This window comes from Lissotriton vulgaris, chromosome 5, assembly GCF_964263255.1.
Source record: "Lissotriton vulgaris chromosome 5, aLisVul1.2, whole genome shotgun sequence".
In the NCBI taxonomy this organism is placed as follows: domain Eukaryota; kingdom Metazoa; phylum Chordata; class Amphibia; order Caudata; family Salamandridae; genus Lissotriton; species Lissotriton vulgaris.
The window spans coordinates 868684303-868707023 of NC_141693.1; positions in this window are offsets into that span (position 1 = coordinate 868684303).

Genomic DNA, 22721 nt, shown 5'->3' on the forward strand with positions numbered 1-22721 from the left:
CAGGATGACTCGTATTCCATCTGGGGAACACCTAATGGTAGCTCGAAAATGCTTCAGTAAGTCAATGCCCATAATGGCGTCAGGGGAGTTGGAGGAGAGTAGAAATGTCGCGTCAGCAGTGTTGCTTTCTAGGTCAAAGGTAATAGGTACGGACAGGGGGTTAGTGGAGGGCGTCCCATCGAAACCTATCGACGTTATGTGTGAGCCAGACAAGGGTGCCCTTGGAATCAGTCGTTTTGATAACACACTACGTGTCGCCCCAGTGTCTACCAAGAATGGAGACTCTGTACCCAGGACCTTAGCGGTGACATAAGGACCTTGCTGGTCAACACAGAGCTCGACTGGATCCCTCCCTTGCCCCTGGCAGTCCTATGCAAAGTCGGGGGCATTTTCACCTTCGGACAGCTGATATTGGTTCTGTCGGGGACGGTCAAATGTATTCAGTCTTCCTGATCTGTCATTATTAGTGTCGTTGGAGTTCCCTCGTCCCTGTACTCTATTCCTCGGACCACCTGCCACATCCCTGGAATCCCTATTTCTATTCATCTCTAGCAAAACCGGACACTGGGTTTTCCAATGGCCGAACCCTCTGCAGAAGGCGCATTGGTCATTGCTAATGTCTCTCCGTCCAGTGTGAGATGTCGGGGTGTGATCCTTAGGAGGTAGATCTCTGGGGGCGTTTGATTGGTAGTTCCCCCTTTGATGTTCCCGTCCTAGCGCTATACCCTGTATCTGGGCTATCATTACCCTTTCCTTCAAATCTTTCTTCTTTTTCTCGGACGCCCTATCATTCTCATTCTTTTGGTGCTCGTAATACTGAGCCATCTGAAGGATAGCTGCGGGTTTGGAGGCCCCCCAACTGCTCTCACTTGTCTGTAGTTTTTGGGAGACTTCTTGAGTTAGTCCTTTTACATAATTTTGCACAAACAGGTGCTGTCCGGTTGCGGTGGTCATGTCCTGGCCACTGTAGTCGGAGAACACTGTCTCGAATCGGGAAAAGTATTCTGACACATCTTCCTGGGGTTTCTGTCGACAGGCCGTGACTATCGACCAGTCTACTTTTCTTTCCGGGACCAGTGTTTTTAATTTCTGGACTATTTTATCTGGGAGTTCCAGTATGTCTTTCACTGGTTTGCTCCCCGGCTCTCGCTGTCTATCTAGTTTACCGAGTTGGTCCCAGGTATGTCCGAATAGATCCGCGTGGTCAGCCTTCCGGATTTGCTTCCACACGTCAGCCGGCAGACATAGCCCAAAGAACAAGTCAATATCTGCTAACGTCATTATCGTCGAACCCAAGGCTGTGCCTAATTCGGTATAAAATGCTGTCGGGTTCTTTCTTAAGTCGGGAAGGGTTTGCTTAAAGGTGAGGATATCTTGTCGGTCCCATGGTTGGTAAACCCAATTGTACACAACCCTCCCTTTTGCATTTTCGTTATTAATATCATCGCTCGTTCCCTGGCCCCGTGGCGGGATCCAGTAAGGAGCCGCTTCTCTGATAGGCATCATAGTATTGACTACTTCTACTGAGGTCGTTTCAGGGACTGTAACCTTGGTTTCTGGTTTTTGTTCTGTAAGGTGGCGGAAGACCTCAAGCATCTGCATGAAGAGTTCCGTCGCTTCACATTCAGTCCCATCTCCAACGTCAATCTTCCTATACAGCGTTGTCAGCCTGGCGGGACCCTTACTTTGATACCTATCTTCATATGCGTTCAGGGTGTAGTAGCTGAATCGCAAGATGAAATGCCGTCTGTGGCTGTCGGCATGTGAATTATATACGCTCATTGTGTAATCTTCGCTCTCCCTTCGTTCTACTAATATCTTCGCTATTTTGTCGATCCCATCCCGCTCATCTTTGCTCAACCTATTTAGTCTGGCTGGTGATTGTTTGCTAGCCTCGGGGTCATCTGACGAAGTTGTTAATGTGGCTGGTGCAGAGGCCGCGGGGGCTGGTGCACTAGCGCTAGGGTCACTCACACTCGGGGCTTGCAAGCTTTGTTGGCTGGGAGCATATGGAGGGGGCATGTAGATGATTGGGGGACCTAATAGTAACTCATCGCTTGCCCGTTGTTTGGAGGGCAATTCAGGGTAGAGTACAGAGGGGGTCCTAACAGGACATTGGCCTGTCGACCCTAATTCTTGGGTTTGCGTAGCTTCCTTTCTTTCTTTTATTTCCTCTTCTAGTTGCTTTGCGGCCAGGTGGGCTGCCTTTCGTAATTCTTTCCCTATTTTTGCTTCTTCTCTTTTCTTTCGTTGTTCCGTTTCTTTGCGCCACATGCCGATACTGTCGAGCATAGTGGGCGTGGTCTTATTCTTCTGGAGCGCTATTTCTAATATTTTTATTTTATTTTCATTAAAGGAACCTATCAGTGGCCACTGACTTTCAGGGTTCTTTTTTGTATATTTATGCCATAGTTTAGTGTAAGCTATAGCGACTAGTCCATACTTAGTGAACATGTCCTTATTAGGGGTGCCCTCCAGTGGAGCTGGATGGTTCATCTCTAATAAGCGGTCCGGGCTAAACAGGCTACCAACCAGTGGGGAGAAGACAGGCATGACGGATTACAACGGGGACAAAAGTCTGCACTACCTGTCTTATCACGGCGGACAAAGACTAGACAGAATATTTCTATTCTACGTTATTTGGAGGCCGTGAATACCTCAAAAGAACCAATACCGAATAATCGGCCAATCAAACAATCCAGTGGGGAGAATAAGTGGGCACGAAAAATTATCGCTACCCACTCTTTCTCTACCTGCAAAGAGAGGCCTTGTTCTTCCCTGTTTGCAGACAAAGAATCTCCAGACAATAATCCACGAACGATAGTTCGGGAAACAGTGGGGGAGGAAGATAGGTACGACGGATTACAATGGGGACAAAAGTCTGCGTTACCTATCCTTCACTGCTTGCAAAGAGAGAGCCTGTTTGCTTTTCCCCGTTTGCAGACAGTGAATCTCCAGAGGGTTTCAACAAAGCGTAATACTAGTATTATCCAAAAAAAGACAATTTTTCTCAATTCGTCGTGCTTACACGACCTTACCCGGACCGCATGGACGGTTTCCTGTCCTCTGGATCCAGCGCCCGATCGTCCTCTTTCCTTTGTGATGTTCGCGGCACTCCTGATGGTTCCCAGTCAGGACCGTAGATCACTCGAGAGAGGTCTGTTCAGAACTAGTGAAGGTCGGATGATCGGCTGTCAGACGAGGGTCTATCGGACACGAGCTCTTCCCGATCGTTGCAGTCGTTCACTCTGTCATCGGGACCTCTCCCACTGGATCCACGTGTCGCTGATGGGCCCCACGCTTTGGGACGCCAATTGTGGAAAAAGGTAGGGCTAGGACCTTTCTCAAGATTTGCCCGGCGCTAACCGCCCTTGTACCAGTCAAGTTTACCAAGCAATGAGGCAGGCGCCGGAGACCAGAAGGCAGGAAACAGAAGTTTATTCCGACGGAGCAGAACACATCAGATCAGACAACAAGGTATCATGTCGAGGTGCTCTAACAGCCACTCGGAGGCCTGGCCTCTTATACACTGGTTTATGGCATGTGACCTTCCTTTAATACAATCACAACTTTGTAGAGCATGGGAAAGACATCCCCGTAACCCTCGTGTTAATCCCACCCCCATATACATTCACAATAGAGGTCCTCAACCTGCTGATAAGAGAGAGGGTCATCTCGCAGCTGAGTGTATTGTCGAGTCTTAGGATGTGTGCGCCTGATCATGTCACAGGGGGTGGGGAGGCCTGGATCAAATAGAGGGACCTTTGAAGGAGAGCGACCTCATACAATAAAGAGCAGTAAATGATATCTTCCGGCTTAGGCAATGGCCTCGGACCTGTGTGGACAGTCGGACACGGGGTGAGGGGCCATCAATGGAGAGGTATTCATGCTGTGTGGACAATCCAGTGCAGGAGGGAGGTTTAGCAACAGAGGGGCATTCATGGGAGGGGAGGAGGTGCTGGTCAGGCGCTGGCGTGACTCTCAAGGACAGGGTCATGCAGAAGGGTCGTGCTCAGAAGGAGGAGGGAGGGGGGAGCCAGGGTGCGCGGAGGATGCTTGCTGGGTCAGAGGGGACGTGCTGGCGATCGATCGTGGGCAGGGAGACCATGATGCCTAAAATGGCGATCGTGCACGTTGTACATGGGTGACAAGCTGGCGCAGATAATGTTTAGTTCACAAATTAAATTTCCACACTGGGACAGGAACAGACTGATTTGCATACAGCCAGGTTCTGAAACTGGGATGGTGCAGTGAGCTAAAAAACGGTGTTGGATCTAGCCCTGATCTCTTGACTGGGTGAGAGCTTTCTGCTTAATTCAGAGACTCTGTCCCTCACCACCCCTTGTTGTAAATATTTTTGTCCACCCCAAGCGTGGAAGGGTATTCTCAGATGTGAGACCCTTGCTCATTGCACCATCAGGATTCAAGCAAACCGGGCCGAAGACGGCTGTAATGCCAGAAACCGGTCCCCGGGAGCTTGTTTCCTTCCCAGTGTAAGAATTGGCTTTTGTAGTTTGGTTTGCCCTGTTCCCATCATGCACTGGGACAGGAACAGACTAATTTGCATACAGCCAGGTTCTGAAACTGGGATGGTGCAGTGAGCTAAAAAACGGTGTTGGATCTAGCCCTGATCTCTTGACTGGGTGAGAGCTTTCTGCTTAATTCAGAGACTCTGTCCCTCACCACCCCTTGTTGTAAATATTTTTGTCCACCCTAAGCGTGGAAGGGTATTCTCAGATGTGAGACCCTTGCTCATTGCACCATCAGGATTCAAGCAAACCGGGCCGAAGACGGCTGTAATGCCAGAAACCGGTCCCCGGGAGCTTGTTTCCTTCCCAGTGTAAGAATTGGCTTTTGTAGTTTGGTTTGCCCTGTTCCCATCATGCACTGGGACAGGAACAGACTAATTTGCATACAGCCAGGTTCTGAAACTGGGATGGTGCAGTGAGCTAAAAAACGGTGTTGGATCTAGCCCTGATCTCTTGACTGGGTGAGAGCTTTCTGCTTAATTCAGAGACTCTGTCCCTCACCACCCCTTGTTGTAAATATTTTTGTCCACCCCAAGCGTGGAAGGGTATTCTCAGATGTGAGACCCTTGCTCATTGCACCATCAGGATTCAAGCAAACCGGGCCGAAGACGGCTGTAATGCCAGAAACCGGTCCCCGGGAGCTTGTTTCCTTCCCAGTGTAAGAATTGGCTTTTGTAGTTTGGTTTGCCCTGTTCCCATCATGCACTGGGACAGGAACAGACTAATTTGCATACAGCCAGGTTCTGAAACTGGGATGGTGCAGTGAGCTAAAAAACGGTGTTGGATCTAGCCCTGATCTCTTGACTGGGTGAGAGCTTTCTGCTTAATTCAGAGACTCTGTCCCTCACCACCCCTTGTTGTAAATATTTTTGTCCACCCCAAGCGTGGAAGGGTATTCTCAGATGTGAGACCCTTGCTCATTGCACCATCAGGATTCAAGCAAACCGGGCCGAAGACGGCTGTAATGCCAGAAACCGGTCCCCGGGAGCTTGTTTCCTTCCCAGTGTAAGAATTGGCTTTTGTAGTTTGGTTTGCCCTGTTCCCATCATGCACTGGGACAGGAACAGACTAATTTGCATACAGCCAGGTTCTGAAACTGGGATGGTGCAGTGAGCTAAAAAACGGTGTTGGATCTAGCCCTGATCTCTTGACTGGGTGAGAGCTTTCTGCTTAATTCAGAGACTCTGTCCCTCACCACCCCTTGTTGTAAATATTTTTGTCCACCCTAAGCGTGGAAGGGTATTCTCAGATGTGAGACCCTTGCTCATTGCACCATCAGGATTCAAGCAAACCGGGCCGAAGACGGCTGTAATGCCAGAAACCGGTCCCCGGGAGCTTGTTTCCTTCCCAGTGTAAGAATTGGCTTTTGTAGTTTGGTTTGCCCTGTTCCCATCATGCACTGGGACAGGAACAGACTAATTTGCATACAGCCAGGTTCTGAAACTGGGATGGTGCAGTGAGCTAAAAAACGGTGTTGGATCTAGCCCTGATCTCTTGACTGGGTGAGAGCTTTCTGCTTAATTCAGAGACTCTGTCCCTCACCACCCCTTGTTGTAAATATTTTTGTCCACCCTAAGCGTGGAAGGGTATTCTCAGATGTGAGACCCTTGCTCATTGCACCATCAGGATTCAAGTAAACCGGGCCGAAGACGGCTGTAATGCCAGAAACCGGTCCCCGGGAGCTTGTTTCCTTCCCAGTGTAAGAATTGGCTTTTGTAGTTTGGTTTGCCCTGTTCCCATCATGCACTGGGACAGGAACAGACTAATTTGCATACAGCCAGGTTCTGAAACTGGGATGGTGCAGTGAGCTAAAAACGGTGTTGGATCTAGCCCTGATCTCTTGACTGGGTGAGAGCTTTCTGCTTAATTCAGAGACTCTGTCCCTCACCACCCCTTGTTGTAAATATTTCTGTCCACCCTTAGCGTGGAAGGGTATTCTCAGATGTGAGACCCTTGCTCATTGCACCATCAGGATTCAAGCAAACCGGGCCGAAGACGGCTGTAATGCCAGAAACCGGTCCCCGGGAGCTTGTTTCCTTCCCAGTGTAAGAATTGGCTTTTGTAGTTTGGTTTGCCCTGTTCCCATCATGCACTGGGACAGGAACAGACTAATTTGCATACAGCCAGGTTCTGAAACTGGGATGGTGCAGTGAGCTAAAAAACGGTGTTGGATCTAGCCCTGATCTCTTGACTGGGTGAGAGCTTTCTGCTTAATTCAGAGACTCTGTCCCTCACCACCCCTTGTTGTAAATATTTTTGTCCACCCTAAGCGTGGAAGGGTATTCTCAGATGTGAGACCCTTGCTCATTGCACCATCAGGATTCAAGCAAACCGGGCCGAAGACGGCTGTAATGCCAGAAACCGGTCCCCGGGAGCTTGTTTCCTTCCCAGTGTAAGAATTGGCTTTTGTAGTTTGGTTTGCCCTGTTCCCATCATGCACTGGGACAGGAACAGACTAATTTGCATACAGCCAGGTTCTGAAACTGGGATGGTGCAGTGAGCTAAAAAACGGTGTTGGATCTAGCCCTGATCTCTTGACTGGGTGAGAGCTTTCTGCTTAATTCAGAGACTCTGTCCCTCACCACCCCTTGTTGTAAATATTTTTGTCCACCCTAAGCGTGGAAGGGTATTCTCAGATGTGAGACCCTTGCTCATTGCACCATCAGGATTCAAGCAAACCGGGCCGAAGACGGCTGTAATGCCAGAAACCGGTCCCCGGGAGCTTGTTTCCTTCCCAGTGTAAGAATTGGCTTTTGTAGTTTGGTTTGCCCTGTTCCCATCATGCACTGGGACAGGAACAGACTAATTTGCATACAGCCAGGTTCTGAAACTGGGATGGTGCAGTGAGCTAAAAAACGGTGTTGGATCTAGCCCTGATCTCTTGACTGGGTGAGAGCTTTCTGCTTAATTCAGAGACTCTGTCCCTCACCACCCCTTGTTGTAAATATTTTTGTCCACCCTAAGCGTGGAAGGGTATTCTCAGATGTGAGACCCTTGCTCATTGCACCATCAGGATTCAAGCAAACCGGGCCGAAGACGGCTGTAATGCCAGAAACCGGTCCCCGGGAGCTTGTTTCCTTCCCAGTGTAAGAATTGGCTTTTGTAGTTTGGTTTGCCCTGTTCCCATCATGCACTGGGACAGGAACAGACTAATTTGCATACAGCCAGGTTCTGAAACTGGGATGGTGCAGTGAGCTAAAAAACGGTGTTGGATCTAGCCCTGATCTCTTGACTGGGTGAGAGCTTTCTGCTTAATTCAGAGACTCTGTCCCTCACCACCCCTTGTTGTAAATATTTTTGTCCACCCTAAGCGTGGAAGGGTATTCTCAGATGTGAGACCCTTGCTCATTGCACCATCAGGATTCAAGCAAACCGGGCCGAAGACGGCTGTAATGCCAGAAACCGGTCCCCGGGAGCTTGTTTCCTTCCCAGTGTAAGAATTGGCTTTTGTAGTTTGGTTTGCCCTGTTCCCATCATGCACTGGGACAGGAACAGACTAATTTGCATACAGCCAGGTTCTGAAACTGGGATGGTGCAGTGAGCTAAAAAACGGTGTTGGATCTAGCCCTGATCTCTTGACTGGGTGAGAGCTTTCTGCTTAATTCAGAGACTCTGTCCCTCACCACCCCTTGTTGTAAATATTTTTGTCCACCCTAAGCGTGGAAGGGTATTCTCAGATGTGAGACCCTTGCTCATTGCACCATCAGGATTCAAGCAAACCGGGCCGAAGACGGCTGTAATGCCAGAAACCGGTCCCCGGGAGCTTGTTTCCTTCCCAGTGTAAGAATTGGCTTTTGTAGTTTGGTTTGCCCTGTTCCCATCATGCACTGGGACAGGAACAGACTAATTTGCATACAGCCAGGTTCTGAAACTGGGATGGTGCAGTGAGCTAAAAAACGGTGTTGGATCTAGCCCTGATCTCTTGACTGGGTGAGAGCTTTCTGCTTAATTCAGAGACTCTGTCCCTCACCACCCCTTGTTGTAAATATTTTTGTCCACCCTAAGCGTGGAAGGGTATTCTCAGATGTGAGACCCTTGCTCATTGCACCATCAGGATTCAAGCAAACCGGGCCGAAGACGGCTGTAATGCCAGAAACCGGTCCCCGGGAGCTTGTTTCCTTCCCAGTGTAAGAATTGGCTTTTGTAGTTTGGTTTGCCCTGTTCCCATCATGCACTGGGACAGGAACAGACTAATTTGCATACAGCCAGGTTCTGAAACTGGGATGGTGCAGTGAGCTAAAAAACGGTGTTGGATCTAGCCCTGATCTCTTGACTGGGTGAGAGCTTTCTGCTTAATTCAGAGACTCTGTCCCTCACCACCCCTTGTTGTAAATATTTTTGTCCACCCTAAGCGTGGAAGGGTATTCTCAGATGTGAGACCCTTGCTCATTGCACCATCAGGATTCAAGCAAACCGGGCCGAAGACGGCTGTAATGCCAGAAACCGGTCCCCGGGAGCTTGTTTCCTTCCCAGTGTAAGAATTGGCTTTTGTAGTTTGGTTTGCCCTGTTCCCATCATGCACTGGGACAGGAACAGACTAATTTGCATACAGCCAGGTTCTGAAACTGGGATGGTGCAGTGAGCTAAAAAACGGTGTTGGATCTAGCCCTGATCTCTTGACTGGGTGAGAGCTTTCTGCTTAATTCAGAGACTCTGTCCCTCACCACCCCTTGTTGTAAATATTTTTGTCCACCCTAAGCGTGGAAGGGTATTCTCAGATGTGAGACCCTTGCTCATTGCACCATCAGGATTCAAGCAAACCGGGCCGAAGACGGCTGTAATGCCAGAAACCGGTCCCCGGGAGCTTGTTTCCTTCCCAGTGTAAGAATTGGCTTTTGTAGTTTGGTTTGCCCTGTTCCCATCATGCACTGGGACAGGAACAGACTAATTTGCATACAGCCAGGTTCTGAAACTGGGATGGTGCAGTGAGCTAAAAAACGGTGTTGGATCTAGCCCTGATCTCTTGACTGGGTGAGAGCTTTCTGCTTAATTCAGAGACTCTGTCCCTCACCACCCCTTGTTGTAAATACCAATTTTATTGTGGCATAACATCTGGACCAACCCTGCCACAAATCTCAACAGAGCGGTAGCAGAGGACTGCCTCCAGTGCAGCGGGGTAAAAAACATCATGTGGCTTAATTATGTTAAGAGTCTGTGCTTTGAGATCGGTTGTCCAGAATATTTCTCTAACCCAGCCATCATGGACTCTATCTCCAGATCCGCGCTAAAGAAAATACTGATTGAACATTGTGAATCAAACAGATGGAAAACCCAAAGGGTCAAGATGTCAGTTAGAAACCACGACGAAGTGACACTACATAGAAACATCCAGTTGTATCTTACTGTTGACCAACCCTTTTTTTATCGTAGAATATTAACATCTTTCCGATTCGAAACATTTTTCAGACTTATTACTCTCCCAAGGTGTAACGACTGGTCCAAAGATAAACTAATTTGCCCCTGTGATAAGTTGTCAGTTCAATCTAATATTCACTGCACTTTATATTGCACTTTATACGCACTTCCAAGGCGACAAATTTTACGGCCCCTTTTGTTAAAGTGGGGCATAAGAAAATCGCGAGAAGCCTATAATAAATTGCGATCCTTGGAAGATCACTATACAATTAATACTGTAATGATGTATTTAAGAGCAATATTGAAATTCAGACGGGACATTACGCTAGAATAAGTAACGTTATATTGATGATATAATGGTTCTGTCCGAGGTTACGCTCTATTTATTATTGATTACCTAATTCCCACATGTCCTTCCAATTTTATCGTATACATGGATTTTTAACACTGTTTTTGTAACATGAATTAGTTTTTCTGCCTTGTTGATTGTATGTATGCTTTTATGAATTGTTTTTAACATTTCGAATAAAGCTTTTGAACTGAACTGAACTGACTCAGAGGACGAGGACGAGGACAACCCTCAGCCAGAGCCCTGCCCAGCTGGTGTTGCAATTGAACATGATGGGAGACAGAGACGGGCAGAGATTACGTCAAACTATTTCTGAGTGAGTAACAACACTGAGCCATTAACTGTTACATGTGAAGGTGTTTATTGTGCACACCTCCACTATTGTGAGCAATGTCCAACTGGACATGGGTTACATCACCCATCTCATGCATGGAAACAGCCATAGGTCTTTACGTGCACGTTTCCTATCAACACTGTCTGGTGTGTTGGAATGTTCATGTGCAGGCACGTTGCGTTCACTACACCTCCTGCACTCAGTGGGTGAGGGTGTAATGCCACCATGGCTGGTAGCCTCCTCACTGTCCCCCCCCCTTCCATTGTGGCCGCCTTAGCATTCTGCATGAGCTGTAGCACTGAGGTCATGGACACCATCCCCCTGGCCACATCCCTGCTGCAATGCGCCATCTCCTCCTGCATGGCGATGGACCTGCGACACATCAGTGATGTTGTAGTGGCCAGCCTGTTCACCGATTTGTTATAGGCCTGGAGCCTCTGTCTCTCCCTGCGCCTGCCAAGATGGTCCTGCTGAAGCTGGCTGCAGAGGTTGTCCACCGAGGTAGCTACTCTCTCCATTCCTGCACACAAGTTCTCACCCATATCACTGATGCCCTTCTCCATCCTGTGCATATGCTTGTTCATGTGTGCCACCTCCCTGTGCATTGACTTCATCTCCCTCCATTGCAGGCGCTGGACCTTCAGCATGTCACCTTCCAGTCCAGCAAACACACTGTCACCCTGCTCGGATGCTACTGGACTGTGCGGCCTTACCCTGCGGCGTCTTGATGAGATGTGGGCGCCCTCGGATGCTGAACCAGCCCACTCCCTGTGGTATCTATCAGCTATGGGACTTTGATCACCCAATCTTCCCTCCTCCTCCGACCCCTCCATCTGCTGGAGGCTGGGCACGGCATGCCTCCTGCCTGACTGTGGTGGTGGTGGTGTTGGTGATCGTCGCACTGGGGACTGTGTGAGAGGGGATTGCGACCCTCCCTGGCGTGGTGGTGATGGCTGTGGTGAAGGATTGGGTGGCTGTGATGGTGCCGTGCTTGTGGTCCCTGAAGGCATGCTGTCATCCTCATGTTGGCTCCCCTCTGGCCTGGCTGACTTGCCTCTGCTGCCCTCTGCTGCACTGCGAGATGACTCGCCTGTAATTACACAAATGTAGATATACTCAATGCTCTGTCAGTAATGGAATTACATTAAAAAACATGCCTATAGAGCACCGTGGTTGTCCTGACGTGGCAAATTCCTTTACCATGATATTGTGAATGCTAGCCTGACTGACCTATTCATGAGTTCCCTTTGACTACTTCACCCATTATGCATTGCAGGTAACCAGTAAGACATGGGGTGAAGTGGGTGTCCCTTTGCCACTATGGGGATTGGGGTTGGGGAGGGGGTAGCACAGCATGCTGGGCATGCTTCTTACCTTGTTTTCTTGCTGCTCTGGCGGAGCTGTCTGCGTCTCCCATGCCACTCACACTCTCCGGCAGGATGGTGGACTCCACCATCAGTTCCAGTGGTGTTGGTGCTGGGGCTCGGCTTTTACCTCCACCCGTTTTGGCAGCCTGCCTCTGTCTCTCTGCCATCCTCTGTTTTGCTGCTTTCCTGAGGTCGTACCACCTCTTCCTGATGTCCTCTATGGTGCGCTGGGTCACACCTATGGCATTGATTTTGTCACGAATGCCACTACAGATTTGCCTCTTCTGTGACTCTGGCACTTGGTGGGACTGGGCTCCAAAAAGCTTGTGATGCTCTTGGCTGACATCCTGGATCAGGACCCCCAGCTCCTTGTCACTAAACTTCAGTTTTCTTTTTCTGTCACCTCCCTCCTTCTCCTTGTCCTGGCTTGCCATTTCAATGCTTTCTGGTTCTTCAGTCCTGCTTGTGGCTGTGTGGCTGTGTTGCTGCTGCCTCCTCAGCTCTCCTGGCTGACTGCCTGCCTGCCTCACAGTGAGCTCCAGGTCCTGTACACCTGGCTGGGTGTGGCCACTTCCTGTTTGGGAGGTAATTGGGTGAATCAGGATTGGCTGATTCACCAAAGTATGAATTTTTGAATTACCGATTCGGTATTTACCGATTCGGTAATGGATTCTGTAACACCGATTCTGTATTTCGATGTTGTTTTTTTGTTTTTTTACCGATTCATTCAGATTCGGTATTTAATACCGAATTTTAACGAATCGGTAAACTTTACTGATTTTTTATCTACATCGCGTTTACCGAATTCTTAATACCGATTCGGCAAAATTCGGTATTAAGGATTCGGTATTCTCCATTTACCTACATATGGCCCCAAATGTTGTAAAAGTGTTTCTGTGCAAGTTCAAGAAGCGAGAGGAAGAGCTATGCTAAGTGGACAATCATTTTCAGCCAAGTAGAGTACCTATATACAAGTGTGCTTTATTAAAGCGCCAATGTGCAAGACAGCAGTACCAGGTTAAACATGTTTACCTTAGCAAGACAGGATAGGGACTGGCCACTATGGGGGACCCTAGCGTCCGCCCTTGCAGTTTGCCTGCTCATGCAAATTTGCCTAAAAATGACAGGGTTGTCACGGGCTAAAATCCACTGGTTCCTGCAGAGACTAGGATTACATTCAAGGCCTTCTGAAAAGTCCACAAAGCATAAAGGGACAAAGCTACTGCATACCTTCGGAAACTGACATCTCGCTTAGTCCTGCACCCTGAAGTTACTTATAAACACGCAGTGCTAAACAAACTCATAAATTAACATCTTAGATCAGAAAGTGGACAGTGGATCTAAGCACCAAGATATAGCACCAATCTCGTATCGACCAAAAGTAATAATTATTTCACAAGTAGGTTCAGTGTGCCAAAAAACTGATGCCCTCTGTCCAAGGGGACCACACGGGAAACACAAGTCCAAAGTAATTATCACCAGGTTTTTGGGCACCACTCAAATGTAATACAGTCAATTCCGGTTTCTCAGAGTCCTGTTCCAAGTAAGAAGTCTTGATATTTACTCAATTCGTATTTATTTTCTTATATCAATTTGTCAAGAAAATCATCAGCCAACGCGCGTCGTTCTGAACACCAGAACTTCTTCAGGGCGTATGTAATTGTGAGCACCATGCACAATGATTTCCACAAATGTATTTTGGATCCTATCTAGATTTGAAAAATCAAATCGGTGTCTTTCGATCAACAATTTATATCTGAATTCAACGTAACTGAAAGAATATATATGTCTATCCGTTCAATTGTCGATTTAACAATTCTTCACGGGGTTAATTTAGGGGATATGATAGTCCAACGTCAAATTGCCATTGCAATAGAAAGCCCTGTTTGAAACGCGATTCAAACAGGTCCCGGACTGAGGGGTAGATCGGCGTATGGGCGTACACAGCCCCACTGCAGTGGTTGTGATTAGTATCACGAACTCCGACTAATATTACGATTTTTGACCATACTGTGTTGGATGATTATTTGAAATACCAAGGAGAATACACATCTATATAGTCTAAGACCTTGAACAAGGCGTTCTATTGCCATGGTATTTGACGTTAGACTATCATATCCCCTAAATTAATCCCGTGAAGAATTGTTAAATCGACAATTGAACGGAGAGACATATATATTATTTCAGTTACGTTGAATTCAGATATAAATTGTTGATTGCAAGACACCAATTTGATTTTTCAAATCTAGAAAGGATCCGAAATACATTTGTGGAAATCATTGTGCATGGTGCTCACAATTACATACGCCCTGAAGAAGTTCTGGTGTTCAGAACGAAATGCGTTGGCTGATGATTCTCTTGACAAATTGATATAAGAAAATAAATAAGAATTAAGTAAATATCAAGAGTTCTTACTTGGAACAGGACTCTGAGAAACCGGAATTGACTGTATTACATTTGAGTGGTGCCCAAAAACCTGGTGATAATTTCATAAATTAACATGTTATTGTAACAAAGTGAATTATTATGTGGTGTGTTTGTGAGACCTCACCATGTAATAATGTTGCAATCTCTATCAGGTCCTGTTAGGTTTCTTTAACAAAACCTTTAGCCCAGTCATGGGTAGCTGTGGCACACAGCAGTCAGGCTTAGACAAAGGAACACATATGAAGCATTTAGTAGAACCAAAACAGTAGGTAAGCATGAAACACAACACTGTAAAGCAATACCACTTCTTTTTTTATCTTTAATTAGACATTAAAACAACAAAAATCTATTGAGGAGAACTGGGGATATGATTTTTAAAAAGTGATAAAATGCTTTTAAGTTCCAATAATTCTTTGTAATTGACATTGCAGTTCCTGAGCCAAGGGGCGAGTATGTTAACCAAACTTCTCTAAGGCTGGCCACAATGAGTCTGGAGCTGGTCACAGGGACCACCTAGGTCCAGGGAGACAGCTTCATGTTGGGTCCAGCAGTCTCAGGTTCCTCACAGAGGATTCCACCTGGGTCGTGGTTCCAGCAATTAAGTGGTCCTGATGCAGAGGATACAGGATGCAGTCGATGAGGAGAAGATGCTGAAGATGCTAAAGATGCTGGAGTTGTAGAAGAGATGCAGGGTTATTTCTGGTTCCACCCCGAGTCCACAAACTTTAGGTGTCGTCTACGTCCTCCGGACTCAACCTGTTACAATGCCCCAGTGGAGTCCAGTGCAGGACCATTTGCCACTTGTCAACCAATATCTGGTTACAGCGGGTCTTCAGCGTTGTGTATAGGTCAGTGTATTTTCCTTGCAGGAGGACCAAGTTCCACTTCGATGATGGTCTTGGGTCCTCTGGGCTTGGGGACACCTCAGTCTGTTCAGGACAATCCTCTTTGCAAGTCCCTCTGGTTCAGCAAGGCAGTCCTTCCTTGGTGCAGCCTCTCTTTGCTGGATCCAGGGAGCAGCAGAGCAGCCCTTCTTCTGTCTTCCTGTGAATCCAGCAGTGATCTGAGAACTGTGGTTTTGGGGTGCCACTTTTATACCATCTTATCATTTGTTGGAGTGGAGGACTCACTGGCCAATTGGGCAATAGAGCCCATGAGGTGACACTTCCCACTTACATCACTTCCTGGGGCGATGGCCTCCTCACAATCCCATGATACCCCTCTCTAACCCAAATGGAGCAAGCCTTCTTTATCTGTGATGAGCTCTTGATACACTCCTGTGGTGTACCCAGCATAACAAGCCACTCCTCCCAGGAAGCAAGTTTGGCAACTAGTTTTCCCCCCTTTAGAAGACATGCCAGTCTGTCTGCCTACACATAGTAGCAGGCAGGCAGAGGTGTGATTGCCATTTGCTTCACTGAGGCTGTAGTATCTTTGAATTTGGGTCATTTGTAGCCACCGCCCGTTAGGCGTCTTATTTGAGGAGGTCAAACTTTCTCCCTTCAGCAATGCTCTTTGCTTCCTGTACCTGGGGGTGCTTCCCACTTCATAGCAGGAGTGCTGCATACAGGGGTGGTTACTTTGATGGGGCGAAAGGGCATTGACCCCCTCTGCCCAATGTGATCTGATGAATATGGCCCTTTACAACGAATGCTTTCACAATGCATTACATTACAACATGATCGTTACAACAATCGCATTGTTTCTACGCAGTGTGACTTGGCTCTTTTTTGCAGGGTCATCCCTGAATTTTTTACATTCATACTAGTCTTTTGTCTGACCTGGTGTTGGTGATTTAAATGTGTATCATGTCCTGGTAGTGACACCCAGCCATTTTGGTTTCTCACTGCTGTGAGGCTGCCCTCTCATGTGAATGCTTTGGGGATTCCCCCTGATAAGTGTTTCAGTGGTAATTTCTGGTATGAGAGGAAGAGTGTGGTCAAGTTTGGTATGTTTAGAATAGTAATAATAAAAGCTGTGTAAAGGTGTGCACAGATTTATTATCACTATTTTAGAAATGCCACTTTTAGAAGACGGCATTTCTGTGTGCTATGTGTGTTTGTGCCTGCCTGATGTTTATTGCATGTCTGGCTCTGGAGTGACGTGTGCTGGTGAGATGTGTGGCTCCAGAGGGGCTGGATGAGTCAGTGCTAGGCTGAATAGGCAGATCTGCATTTGGAGTAGTAGACGGAGTAGTCCCTGACCCTGAATAGGCCTGTGCCTGCCTTGTACAATGCTGGCTCCGCACCCCTGTGGTGTGTCTGGGGCCAGGACCTACTCTGACAATGAGGGTGTTAGTGCCCTGTAAACAAAGGTTGGAGTGCCCCAGAACTGGTTTGGACCGGGCCTAGGCCTGTGCCAGGGGGAGAGAACAAAGACATGTGAGGTATAAGTACTGGGGCTGTGACCCCATGATAGTCTGCTTACTTGTACCTGCTTGGGAGCTGTGAAGGACTGCTGGGCAAGGAGGAACCACTGTGGGACTCAGATGCTGCTTCCTGGGGCTGCCTATATGCTGGCCTGCCTGTGCCCAGCTCTGCCCCCTGATTTTGAGACCAGTGCCTTGTGAGCGCTTCTGGGTTATTTGCCTGTTGCCAGGGGAACTTTCACTTCCCCAAGAGGTAGAGGGTTTGTGTGGGTCTACTCCCTGCTAGACTAGTCCTGTGCCTGAAAGTCCATTGTCTTCAGAGGCGCTGTGGTTGCAGATCCGAGGGTAATTTATTTGTGATGGCTTGGTCGCTTGTAAGCAAAACTGACAAGAGGAGAGGCCCTCAAAGAAGACGCTCCCGCAGCGAGCCGGAAGTCAAGCAGAAGGAGCCTGATTGTGGGTGGGGCCTGCAGGAGTAATTGAGTTGGAGCCTTGTGGGTTCCTGTGGCAGCAGGAAAGAAGTCGCTGGAAGTCAAGTAGCCGGTGTGAGGATCGATGCATTCCTCCCCCACCTTAGTGGTCCCTTGGCGGCCTTGGGTGTTTGCACCAGAAAGAGAGCGGGTGGCAGGAGTGGCGGAGACTTTGCTCCGTGGAGCTGATGGAGCAAGGATTCGCACGTTAAGCGACTTGCTTGTATCATGAACCTCAAATAATGTTAATAAAGTAATCAACATGTTTGTCTTACTAATTTTGCGCATTTTCCATTATACGGGGTGTCCCAGTGACGCTTGCCTATGTGTTTATTAATCTTAATACGCTTGCATTCTAAAAATGGCCGCTGCTACGCGGGAATTTAGACTGCGCATGCGTCGGTCATACTCATGTGACGTGACGTACTCGCAGTCTGGTGGGAAAGTGTTTGCTCATGCGCAATACAGCTGACATGGCCGCTCTGTGTTCTCACATGCTCCGAGCTTGCATTGCCGCTTTCGCAAAGCTGTTGTTCTGCACTCAACCTAATGCTATAGTTATTATAAAGTAATGGGAATAGTATAGAGTTTTCATGGTATACCGTAAAATCATTTATTTCTGTGTTCTAAAACTGTTCTTTTCCATTACATGGTACCTTAGGAAATGTGGCCTGCTGTCTTTTGCCGCTCTCCATCTTGTGTGAAAACTGAGTCTGCACGAGATCTGCGAGTCTCCACGGAAATGACCTTTGGACGAAATCCAGATGGCAGCCCAAGCCAAGATGTGCCTGGGAGAAAACCCTCTCACCTAGTGGAAGAGACTGAAATGTTCTCAGATTAATACAGTGTATAGATGTGGAAAGGTCACCGTACCTGCCGTAGCTAAGCGACATCCACGCGCGGGGAGGGGTCCGTCTAACATAGATGATGCCTTGTTCCCTCTCCATAGGACTTCATCTCTATCTCTCCCCCTGCAGGGTTGCCGCAACCAGAAACCGGAAGATCGACACCCGGATGCAGTTCAACCTGAACCCGGAAGTCCCGCCCCCGGCTACATCCCGGAAGGTATAAAAACCAACGTACCTCCACGAAGGGCGTTCCAACCCGCGGACTTGTGGCAGGAGGCAGCAAGGAAGGAACCGGAGCTGAGAGGGAGAGACGAGGAGCCGGAGCTCCAACCGAAAGACGTGGAGGAGGACGCCGACGGCGACGTGTGGTCTGAGGACTGGTGGAGTCCTCAGGAGGTTGCTGGAGAGCGGCCGCAACTCACCAGGGAGTTGCGGCGGGCCACGTGAGTAACCGTCATCCATCTCCGTGTGCCGTTTGTAGATAGTTGTAATTAAGTGTAAATAATCTAGCCCTACACCTACTAGAGCACGAGAGCACTGTATATATATTGATAGATAGGTCCCCACCTTCCTACACCTCGAACACCCTGTCAACCCTTGGTCTTCCCTCCTATTCTTCGGCCTCTTTTCACCTCCCCGTCTTACCCGTCCCTCACTTTCCACTTTCTGTGTCCCCACCTCCCGGTGTCGGTGATAGTTGTACAGACCGAGAGGAGTGCAAGACTAACGGTCCTCTCTTATCTTTTCTCTCGCCCCAAACCTCCGAGGCTCACCTGCAGAAGTCAAAGACCCACGGCAGTACCGAGAGGGAAGCCTTGCCCTATCCGGAGGACGTCAGGAGCGGACGGAGCCCTTCCCTTTCCCCACCGACCGGAAGACTTCTCTACCTCTGACTTTCCCAGGAGAACTCCATCGATCGCCCTGTGTTCAGAGACTTATAAGTCTTCCTTACCTGTATCTACAATAAACCTCGCTAAACATAGCGCACTATATCTGGCCTCCCCGCCTGTTATTCCGGCCCGCCGAATCCCACACCCCACAATAAGTTATTAAATTCACCATTGTTATCTGCAAAGCAAATGTCATGGGAATCAAGAATTCAATGGGCGGGGATCAAAAATTCAAATAAGGGGCTTGAGAAAGTTAAATCTGAGTTGGTGTGATGACCTAACCTTTTCCTTTGTCCAATCAAAATTGGGGATCTTTACACTAGCAACATTGGGGGTGGTACACTGACCCGAAAAACAGTATAACTAGAGTAGGTTTAGCTAAAGAATTTGTCCGACTTGTCCGAATAGCTGACCTGTCACTGACCCAACGCACTCTATAGGTGACTGAACTCAGAGAACTGCGAAGCACTCTGTTGGGAGGTTCGAGAAACCCATTCGGGGTTTATGCAGACTGAAAAGTGCTGGCGAAGCACTTTGCTGGGAGGTTCGAGAACCAATCGGGGTAATTGGCAGATTCCTTGCAGAGAGGGAGTAGCGCAGGCGTTACAACCGAAGCTGCGGGTGTTGGTCGTACCCTTTGGTGAACCCGGTCCTGATCCAAAATTCTGGGGTTATCCTGTCCTGACTGTCCATGAGCTGTACCTGCTCGCCTACTGGCACCTAAGTCCTTGAGGATCCCTTCCCGTCTTTCCAATCTGACCCGTGGCCAGGGTGGGTCTTCACTCTATCCTAGGTAAATATAAAGTCTGTGTGGGTGATTGCTTATCTATATTTGCATTTCTAATTCTCGAATATTGCAAAGCAAAATTGCATATGTTCCTTTTTCTCCCCTGTCCCTTTATAAATGAGATTTCCATGCATTATTTGTCTATTAGCATGTTCCACTTTTGACCTACCTTTAGTTAATGCTAAATCGTTTCTATTTTAGTATATGTTCTTATCTTACCCTCCCTCCAGGAGATAAGCTGAATTGAATAGTATGTTCCAATCTTACCTACCCTTTAGTATTTGAGCTAAATTAAATCTTGAATTTCAATAAAAGTTCCTTGGACTGCTCTATGACTTTTGAATATAGCATGTTCCCTTTCTTTACCCTCCTTTATCAGGTTGCTAGAGGTTGTTATCTAAATATAGCATGTTCCTTGTTTTTACCTATCCTTCAGTTTAAAGTTCTAAATGCTTAGCATACTCTGTCTTATTCATAGCTATATACTGTTTTTGATGCTAGTTATTGATAGCCTTATCACGTTTCATTTCCTGCTCATGACATATGATGATGAAGATGATTAGATAAAGTTTTTAACCTACCCAGAGTCTGTGGTTATTTCATATTTCTCAAATGTTTATAAATGTTCTTGACTACCTAATATTTTGACTAGACTCCCTGATCCTAGGTGATTAGGTTCCTAGTATCTACATTGCTATGTTGTAGATATGGGAATCAGAGTAGTATAGAGAATCTCAAGATATACTGATAGTAGAGCGTGAGTTACTAAAGGTAAATATTGACGTGGGTTTAATGAAATTTATGGGCCCAGGTGAGTAATTTGTGAAAATTATCCTAGCCGGGTGACCTGCGCGCTCTATCAGAGCCACAGTGTCCCAAAAGTCAGGCTGTCGTCTGGTTGTGGGCGGGACCACCCTGGGCCGCGCTCCACGCAAGACAGTGGAAGTCAGGCAAGTCTGCGCCTGTCTGAGCAGGGCTCCCATAAGGAAAAGGAGAGCTCTGCGTGTTTTTCCTGATGACCGGCATTGAGAGAGGGACCGGAGCCTTGCGGGCTCCCATCTGCTGCTTCCCTCCTTTCTCTCATGAGTGGAGCCGACAAGAGGTAGGAATCATCCCGGCTCCCTTAAGATTCAGCCAACGGCTTGGAGAAGAACCGCTTAGCCCCCAAGGAATGGTGAGTAGGGCTGAGCTTTGTTGCCATAATCTCTGGCCGCCGTGAGAGTGGGAGCATCATTCATTTTGAGTCAAGGGAGAAGAGGGGAGCAAGGTGTTGGCTTCCCTTCCCTCGAGACTGCCCGAGTCACTTCTTGTGCTGCCCTGAGTTTGGTGAGAGAATTGGTGATCGCAGCTGCACCGCCATTGTAGCTGCTTAAGGAACGCAAAAGTAGGCAGGGTCTTGGCCTTTGAGAACGGGGCATTGCGAGGATAGCCCAGGACAGGGCCACTGCTTGAGACTGTCCTGAGTTGAGGACAACGACTTTGAGGGGAATGGGGAATTTCTGCTTAATACTGTGGTGCATTGCTAATGTGATGAGGCCTAATATAGTTTCTGCCTAATATGATTAGGCATACTGTGGTAATGACCAAGGTTGATGCATAATATGTTATGCCTAAAGTTTATGCCTAATGCTTATGCCTTATGTGTTTTATGCAAAGTGCCTGTACCAGTAGTTCCTGGTGGTTCTACTAGTTACCTGTTCTAATGGTGATGACAGTGTCCCGATTGACCCTCTCTTGTATATAATCCCCTGTGAAGTATAACCTAGTGCCAGATGGCACAGTGTTCATTATTGATTATTTTCTAATGTGTTTGTGGAACATACAAAGGCTATAATTTATATAACCTTGTGTGGAGTTTCTTTTGTGGTGTGCCTAGTTTGTTGCTTCTGTGTCATTGTGCTGCACAAAAGCTTTACACATTGCCTCTGGGATAAGCCTGACTGCTCATACCAAGCTACCAAGTGGGTGAGCAGGGGTTATCTTTAGCGTGTAACTTCCTTGCCCTGACTAGAGTGGTGGTTTCTGCGTGGCTTAGGCGCAAATCCAACTCAAAACCCATTTCTAACCCAATCCATTACATTGTAAGTCATTTCAACGACTTGCTGTAGAGGGTGCGCTGCATTTAGGAATAGTATAATTTACTATTCCAACTCCAGCGTGTGCAACCGTAGGGAAGGTTTTTGAATAGTAAATTAAATGATATGATTCCTTAGGTTTGTGCGCCCCGTACAGCAAGTCGTTGAAACGACATGCTATGTAATGGATCGCATAGAAATGGAAGCACGTTGTGTTAACAGGAGTGTAAACGCTGTTTCCCGATCTGACACATATTTGAATTTTAAGCTGACCTTTTTATGATATGTTTTATTTGTCACTACCTCAATGCTCTTTCAGTTGATTCGTGGGTTGGGTGCCTTTCTGCCTGGAGGGAGGGCAGGGGTGGGGCTTGATTAACCAACAATGACCCCAGTGAAGCAGCCTTAAAGTGAAGTGCGCATGTCAAGTTGGACTGGTGGCTTGCTATGACCACCCCGGCATGCACACTTTATGCCTTTCCTACCGCACCAATGTTAGGGAGACAGGGGAACACAGCCACAGCCCACCAGTCTCCTAAAGAAAGTTGGAGTTGCCTGCTCCAGCCAGCCCTGTCACTGCTCTCATACCGTTTATTAACATAAAGAGCAAGAGAGCAGCATCTGGTTTGGCTCAGGCAGGAGTCAGCTGGCAAGCCTCTAGTCCCACTGTGGACCTGCACAGAAAAGTCAGCACGGGGTGGGAGGTTAATGGAACACGGGCAATCAATGTATGCATAATATGCTTTATTATGAAGCCATGCAATGATTGGCCATGGTCTCTGCTTTCATTTAGAGGCAATGGCGTCTTCCCCTTCACGTGCAGCATCAGTGATGCACAAGAAGGAAACAGAAGTAGTTTCCGGAACTCACCTTGGCATGTTCCTCCACAGGCCTCTAGAGTACAGAGGTCATGCGTTAAGAA